Below are 8,821 nucleotides of genomic sequence, written 5' to 3'. Positions count from 1 at the left end.
GTATATGCTCACAGAAAATGTCATACCAGTTAGACATTAGCTTAAAAGAGACATTGGTGACAAACAAATAAAAAAGCAAATGGGAAACAGTCACATAACTATAACTTCTTGGGTGAATTATGTACATTATTGTCACTTTTCCATATTATAATTTTTAAATTTCTTTAAATGTTAAAATGGTCATTTTCGGTATATTGAAACCTAATTTTGTCCCTTTTGTCAAGTTTTATTCATATAATTTAATCATAAATCACAAATTTCCCTTACGGGCCCTCCCTGACAGGTATGGCACCCCAAAGTGGCCAAAAATCAGTTATGGCAGGTCTAATAGCTCAGTTTGAGTTAGGCTAAGTTTCATTAAAGGGTTTTTATTTCTCAAAATACCTCTTTCAAAATTCTGTTGTTATTTCATAATGCCAATATTCCCAGTGATACTGTCACTTTTTATTTCCTATTATTATCCTAGCCCCAGTGCACTGTTTATTTTGAGGAGAGTTGGTTTACTGAGCATAACATTAGCATTGTTGCTCTAGCTAACAGGAGCTAACTAGCTAAATCTGGTAGCAGTTGTTGAGCTTTCCTGTTGGCGGTGGGGTTTCTGTGAAGTGCTGTAAAGTTTATTGAAAACACACCCAAAACACACATTAAACATGGCTTAACATCAACAGTTTCAAACACAAGTACACAAATCAACTTCACTATAACTCGCAGCATTCACAGAAAAAGATTTTCTCCACAAATACAACATGCTAGCGTTTTTAGCACAAGCCTATGGCATTTTACATTGTATAAATTAGCCTAGCAGCTAGCGGACATTTCCTCAACTTACATGAAGCCAGTGAAACGGGTGTGTTTGTGGACCCAAATGCAGTACCAGGCTCGCAGGAACAGTTGGTAATGACTTTTATTAGCACCACAGCAAACAGGGAATGCAGCAGGCAGAATAAACACAGAATAAAGTTCGTTCTTCGGGCAAGTTGCCCTCACACAGTCTCTGAGGCTCAGATGAGGGAAAGAGATCAAGCTTACGGCAGCCAAAGGTGGCGAGGCAGACGCACCGTAGGCTGAAGTGCCGGCTGATCGTGCTGAGAAGCCGACAAGGAGTGAGCTGAGGCGAGGTCGGGAGCCGGTGGGGGGGTCGTAGCTAGAAGAGCCGTCAGCGAAGGCAGAAGCACCGTTGAGGAGCAGGCAGGAGGGTAGACGAGGCCGGGCGGAGGAGTCGAGACCAGACGAGCAGGCAGAAACCAGAGACGCTGAAGCAAAGCACGAGGTCGGGGACAGAAGGCAGGTGAGTTTACCGGGAGGCAGACGAGGGGAGCAGGTCGGGGACAGGCAGAGTTGGCACCGGGAGATCAGGCAGGAGAAGAACGCTGGAGAGTCTCGCATAATGCTAAAGAACAATCTGGCAGTGAGTGAAGGTGCTGGAGAGGCTTATATGCAGGGCTGGTTGATGAGCTGCAGCTGTGTAGGCAGGTGAGCAGAGTTGGGCTGATGAGGTGGGCGCGGCTGGCAGGTAGAGTGAAGCAGAGGGAGGGGGAGTGGAAAAACACTGCAGCAGAGTGGCAGGAGAGGACTGAGAGACAGGGATTGTGACAGAACCCCCCCCTCAAGGGACGGCTCCTGACGTCCCAAACAGTTCCAGAGGAGCCGGGTGGGTGGCGGGGGCCTGGAGGATGGCTAAAATTCCTCAGAGGCCTCTGTCCCAGTCTCTTCATCCTCCGAGGCCGGTCCCGCATCCTCCTCCTCAGACCCAGATGCCTCAGATGCAGGAGGAGACCGAAGGTCAGTGTTGGGGCCCCCTTGTGCCGAGGTGATGTTGGAGGGCTGGTCAGGGTGTTGGCGATGGAACTCCCTGATGAGCCGTGCATCCAGGATCTGACGGGCCGGAACCCATGACCGCTCCTCCGGACCGTACCCCTCCCAGTCGACGAGGTACTGCAGGCCCCTTCCCCGGCGACAAGAGCGGAGCAAGCGGTGCACCGTGTAAGCAGGGTCCCCATCGATGATGCGAGGCGGTGGGGGTGGCCGGGAGGCGGGCTGCAGGTGGCTCTCCCGACACGGCTTTAGCTTGGAGACATGGAAGGTGGGATGAATCCGCATGGAACGGGGCAACTTGAGTCGAACAGCCACTGGGTTTATCACCCTCTCGATGGGGAAAGGACCGATGAATTTGGGGCCCAACTTCCTCGACTCCACCCTCAAAGGCAGGTCCCGGGTAGAAAGCCACACCTTCTGTCCCACCTGATAAGGGGGGGCCTGGGAGCGGTGACGGTTGGCGGCTGTCGAGTATCTGTCGGCGGCCCGTAGAAGTGCAGCCCTGGCCTGTGTCCAGGTCCGGCGGCAGCGGCGGATGAAGGCCTCCACTGAGGGACAGACGGTCTCTTTCTCTTGAGCAGAAAACAGGGGAGGCTGAAAGCCGTAAGCGCACTGGAAAGGGGAGAGTCCAGTAGCGGAGCTGATGAGGGTGTTGTAGGCGTACTCCACCCACAGCAGTTGCGAGGACCAGGAGGCAGGGTGCCTGGAGACCATGCAGCGGAGCGCCGTTTCCATTTCTTGATTCATCCTTTCTGACTGACCATTAGACTGGGGATGAAATCCAGACGTCAGGCTGGTGGAGGCCCCCAGGAGACGGCAGAATTCCCTCCAGAAGGTAGAGGTGAACTGGGGGCCTCGATCGGAGACCACATCAGACGGGAGGCCGTGAATCCGGAACACGTGTTGCAGAATCAGTTCAGCAGTCTCTTTGGCCGATGGAAGCTTGGGCAGGGGCACGAAATGAGCCATTTTACTGAAGCGGTCCACAATAGTCAAAATGGCGGTGTGGCCCCCTGACAGCGGCAGTCCAGTGACAAAGTCCAAAGAGATGTGGGACCAGGGGCGGTGAGGCACAGGCAGGGGTTGCAGGTGGCCGGCAGGGGCCTGCCGAGGGGCCTTGTTCTGGTTGCAGATTGGGCAAGCGTTAACAAAGTCTCTGGTGTCCTCATCCAAAGTAGCCCACCAGAACCGCCGTTGTAGGACCTCCTTGGTACGGAGGATCCCCGGATGGCAGGTGAGCCGGGAGTCGTGGGCCCACTGCAGAACCTCCGTCCTTAACTCCTGCGGGACGAATAGGCGGTCTTGGGGGCAGGAGCTGGGCCCGGGCTGGTCCTCCAAAGCAGCTCTAACTCGCTCCTCCACCCCCCAGGTGAGAGCGGCCATCAGACGAGAAGTGGGGAGGATGTTGTCAGGGCTGGGGGAGTCCTCTTCCCCGACCATGAACTGACGGGACAGGGCGTCAGGTTTGACGTTGCGGGAGCCTGGACGGTAGGAGAGAGTGAAGTTGAATCTGGCGAAGAAGAGGGCCCACCGGGCTTGACGAGAGTTCAGCCTCTTGGCCGAGCGGATGTACTCCAGATTCTTGTGGTCAGTCCAGACGAGAAAGGGGGTCTTGGTTCCCTCCAACCAATGGCGCCACTCCTCCAGTGCCAGCTTCACCGCCAACAGTTCTCGATTCCCGATGTCGTAATTTCTTTCAGCTGGGGACAGACGCCGGGAGAAAAAGGCGCAGGGGTGAAGCTTCTGGTCCCTGGCAGCACGTTGGGAGAGGACGGCCCCCACCCCCACATCCGAAGCGTCGACTTCTACGACGAACTGTCTCTCGGGGTCAGGGATCAGGAGAATGGGGGCTGAGGTGAACCGCCCCTTCAGGTGCAGGAACGCCTCCTCGGCGGCCGAGGTCCACCTGAAAGGGACCTTGGAGGAGGTGAGGGCGGTGAGAGGTGCTGCCACCGTGCTGTAGCCCCGGATGAACCTCCTATAGAAGTTGGCGAACCCCAGGAATCGTTGCAGCTGTTTGCGGGAATCAGGGACGGGCCAGGAGGTGACAGCTGATACCTTGACGGGGTCCATCTCCATGCGGTCCCGGCCTATGATGTACCCCAGGAAGGAGACAGAGGGGGCGTGGAACTCGCACTTCTCCGCCTTGACGAACAGTGAGTTCTCCAGTAGTCGCTGCAACACTGTCTGGACGTGATGAATGTGTTCTTGCTTGGAGCGGGAGAAGATGAGAATATCGTCTAGGTAGACGAACACGAACTTATTGAGCATGTCTCGGAGCACATCATTGATGAGGGCTTGGAACACAGCAGGGGCATTGGTGAGGCCGAAAGGCATCACCAGGTACTCGTAATGTCCAGTAGGGGTGTTGAAGGCCGTCTTCCACTCGTCTCCCTCACGGATCCGGACCAGATGGTATGCGTTGCGGAGGTCCAACTTAGTGAAGATGGTGGCCCCTTGGAGCAGCTCGAAGGCTGAGGCGATGAGGGGGAGAGGGTAGCGGTTCTTCACCGTGATGTCGTTGAGCCCTCTGTAGTCGATGCAGGGCCTCAATGTCCCGTCCTTCTTGTCGACGAAGAAGAACCCCGCTCCGGCAGGTGAAGAGGAGGGTCGGATGATCCCGGCGGCCAGGGCGTCGTTTATGTAGGTCTCCATGGCTTCCCTTTCAGGTGCGGACAGGGAGTAGAGGCGGCCCTTGGGAGGGACGGAGCCGGGAAGGAGGTCGATGGCACAGTCGTAGGGCCGATGAGGGGGCAGAGAGGTGGCCCTAGCCTTGCTAAACACCTCCCAAAAGTCGTGGTAGTCAGGGGGCACCATGGAGAGGTCTGAGGTGGAACGGGAGCTGGCCGGTGGCGTGGATGCCACTGCTGGTCTGAGGCAGATCTGTTGACAGGAGGGGCTCCATCCCAGGATGGACCCCGTGGACCAGTCTATGTGGGGGTTATGACGGCGAAGCCAGGGGTAGCCAAGAATCAGGGGAAGGTTGGGAGATCTCAGAATGTGAAACTGAATAGTCTCTTGATGTGTGCCGGACAGAAGCATCGAGATGGGAGTGGTTTGATGAGTGACAGTCCCCAGGAGATGACCGTCCAGGGCGCTGGCTGGCACGGGATGAGGGAGAGGGACCCTAATGAGGTCCAACTGGCGGGCGAGCTCCTCGTCGATCAGGCTGACGTCCGCCCCCGAGTCGATGAATGTGGCGAGGGTGTGGGACCCCCCTGGCAGCAAAAGCTGGACGTGGAACAGAGGTCTTGGGTCGGGGGCAGAGTTCTGGGAACGGCTCAGCAGAATGCCCCTCTTTACTGCTGAGCCCTCCCTTTTGCTGGACACCGGGAAACAAAATGGCCGGCCTGGCCACAGTAGAGGCAGAGATTTCCCCGGCGTCGTCGCTCTCGCTCCTCTGGCGTTAGGCTGGTCCGCCCCACCTGCATGGGCTCCGCCCCTCCATGTATGGGTTCAGGAGGTGGGACAGGAGGGGCTGGGAGTCGACGTTGACGGAAAGATGGCCGGTGATCTCCTCCCTCGTGGCGTTGTTCCCTCCTCCTTGTCTGAATCCGCCTGTCCAGCCTCGTGGTCAACTCGATGAGTCCGTCCAGGGAACTGGGGAGGTCGAACGAAACCAGCTCATCCTTCACGTACGGAGCCAGCCCGTTGAGGAAAGCGTCACATTGGGCGGCAGCGTTCCAATCACTGAGACGAGCCCGGGTCCTGAAGTCAATGGCATAGTCAGCAACTGTCCGATCCCCCTGCCTCTGGCTCATGAGACCCCCTGTAGCATCAGGACCCAGGGAAACGGGACCAAAAACCTTGCGAAGCTCCTCTGAGAAGGCCTGGAAAGAGGCGCAGGCTGGTGTGCCTCTCTCCCACTCTGCCGTTCCCCACAGACGTGCCCTTCCAGTGAGGTGGTTGATGGTGAAGGCGACTCTAGCCCCCTCTGTGGCGAAGGTATGAGGTTGCAGGGCGAACAGAATGGAACAGTTTGTCAGGAAAGGGTTGCAGCCCTCAGGATCCCCTGCGTAGCGTTCTGGCGCCCCCACCCGGGGCTCGGGTGCAGTGCTAGAGGACGGCCCCGGGGTCGGAGCAGGAAGGGCTGGAGCCGCAGCAGGAACGGCGTGTTGTGTCATGGCGGCCGCCATCTGTTGCACCTGGGCGGCTAGCGAGGTTAGCGCTCGTTCCAGAGCAGACGCCGACTGACGAGCCTCCGCCGCGTTGGAGGCTAACTGAGCCTCATGCTGCTGGAGCATGCCCTCCACCCGGGCTAGGCGAGACTGAGGTGAAGCAGGGTCTGCTGGGTCCATTTCTGGCCAGATTGTACTGAAACGGGTGTGTTTGTGGACCCAAATGCAGTACCAGGCTCGCAGGAACAGTTGGTAATGACTTTTATTAGCACCACAGCAAACAGGGAATGCAGCAGGCAGAATAAACACAGAATAAAGTTCGTTCTTCGGGCAAGTTGCCCTCACACAGTCTCTGAGGCTCAGATGAGGGAAAGAGATCAAGCTTACGGCAGCCAAAGGTGGCGAGGCAGACGCACCGTAGGCTGAAGTGCCGGCTGATCGTGCTGAGAAGCCGACGAGGAGTGAGCTGAGGCGAGGTCGGGAGCCGGTGGGGGGGTCGTAGCTAGAAGAGCCGTCAGCGAAGGCAGAAGCACCGTTGAGGAGCAGGCAGGAGGGTAGACGAGGCCGGGCGGAGGAGTCGAGACCAGACGAGCAGGCAGAAACCAGAGACGCTGAAGCAAAGCACGAGGTCGGGGACAGAAGGCAGGTGAGTTTACCGGGAGGCAGACGAGGGGAGCAGGTCGGGGACAGGCAGAGTTGGCACCGGGAGATCAGGCAGGAGAAGAACGCTGGAGAGTCTCGCATAATGCTAAAGAACAATCTGGCAGTGAGTGAAGGTGCTGGAGAGGCTTATATGCAGGGCTGGTTGATGAGCTGCAGCTGTGTAGGCAGGTGAGCAGAGTTGGGCTGATGAGGTGGGCGCGGCTGGCAGGTAGAGTGAAGCAGAGGGAGGGGGAGTGGAAAAACACTGCAGCAGAGTGGCAGGAGAGGACTGAGAGACAGGGATTGTGACAGCCAGGAACAACAGCAACATTTAACAAAGGTAACATTACAAAATTAGACTCCATTACAACTCACAAGGTTCATCGACAAAACAACTGTCTTATGCTAAACACATTTCCAAACAAATACACATGCTAACGGTATTAGCACAAGCCTGTGGCATTTTACATTGTATAAATTAGCCTAGCGACTAGCATACTTTTCCTCTACTCATATGAAACCAGAGACAACAACATTTAACAAAGGTAATGGTAAATAATTTGGCTCCATTACAACTCACAAGGTTCACTGACAAAACAACTGTCTTTTACTAAACACATTTTCCAAACAAATATAACATGCTAACGTTATTAAGTTTAAGTTTAAGTTTATTTACTTTATTAATCCCCCTGAGGGGAAATTCAATGTTAGCACAAGCCTATGGCATTTTACATTGTATAAATTTGCCTAGCGAATAGCGGAGATTTCCTCTGCTCATATGAAGCCAGGATGAATCGCACACAAGACTTAATATGCTATTTTTGTCGAGGCTTTATTGTCTTCACAATTTATTGTTTCTTATCTGTGAAATGAAAGTAAATTAAAGCTTCGTTTCCACTGAGGGAAATGGTTTCAATTTACAGAAACAGACAGGAGGTCTGCGTCACCGCGACTTGTGGTCACAATTGACCTATGGCTAAGTCCCGCCCTCAAATGCGATGAGACAATCACAGTGTGTATAGCCATTCCCATACACTGCGACATTCTCTGCCTGGACGTTAATTGAAATGCATTACAGAAAGTCAGTTTTGTTCGGTTTCGAGGTGTATTTTTTACACTTTAAACCACATCTCAACCGAGAAAAGTGTCTCCTTTGGATAAAGTTGTGTGGTAACGTTAGACCACAATATATAAACCAGGTCGGGATCAGAGCGATAGATCAGCCAGCGGCGGTTCCGCGCATGTGCGATTCACTTGCAGTCTGGATGTGGAGGGGTTAACATCTCCTGCTCTGACTGCTGCTGGGAGGGAGGACTGGGCCGTCTGTGAGTGCTCTGGGGCGAGAGAGGAGCTCACGGCAGCATCCGCTGCCCGTTGAGAAGACTAAGAATGATAGGTGCTCTCACAACAGAGTCTCCAGAAGTCTTCAATAACATCAGAAAAAGTCGCTAGATTTGTCGCTAGTCGCTTTTTTGAAAAAGAGTTGCTAGAGGGGTCTGAAAAGTCGCTAAATATAGCGACAAAGTCGCTAAGTTGGCAACACTGTTCAACGCAGAAGTATAAATCCCACTTAAGACGGGCTGAGAGCATGTGTCTGACTGAAAGTCATGTGAAATGACATTATGAAATGGGAAATGACATTTTAAACGAGCTGAAAGAAAAGTGTAATTGGGAACAATGGCATCATGCAATAAAAAAGCATAAAACAGTTAAAATGAAATGATTTAATAAATTATTTCACAACATATTGGTGAATGTATATTTTATCTGAATTTATAATATGTTTTCTCATTTTTATATTGTCTTATTTATCTTCATCTCATACTGGACACTTTAGGACTCCATACATATTTGGTCACTATTGGCTCTGTCAGCGGTGTCTGAGGCTGATGTTGTTGGGCAGTTTTCTCTGTTCTGTCAACAGTGTCTGGTCCAGAGAAAAATATCTTATCATTTACTGGCCAAATGTACTCACAGTCTCCAGAGGACAAATCCTTTGGATGACCTCATGACATAACATCTAGCGTCACGATCACACAAAAAAAACCTCTATGTGCGCACAAGAAACATTAAATTGTAATGCACAGACTTTTATGACATTTGCAGAGAACATTCATGTTCCCTTGAGGATAAAAATGTTCACTTTCATTCAGGCTGAAATTATACTTAAACACAAAATGTTTCATTAACTGATAAGAACGCTGAACTTCAACTCTCCTGAGAGATTTTAACCTCATGTCCTTTCC

This window comes from Epinephelus lanceolatus, chromosome 11 (genome assembly GCF_041903045.1).
Source record: "Epinephelus lanceolatus isolate andai-2023 chromosome 11, ASM4190304v1, whole genome shotgun sequence".
Taxonomy (NCBI): domain Eukaryota; kingdom Metazoa; phylum Chordata; class Actinopteri; order Perciformes; family Serranidae; genus Epinephelus; species Epinephelus lanceolatus.
This window is presented reverse-complemented; position numbering follows the sequence as displayed.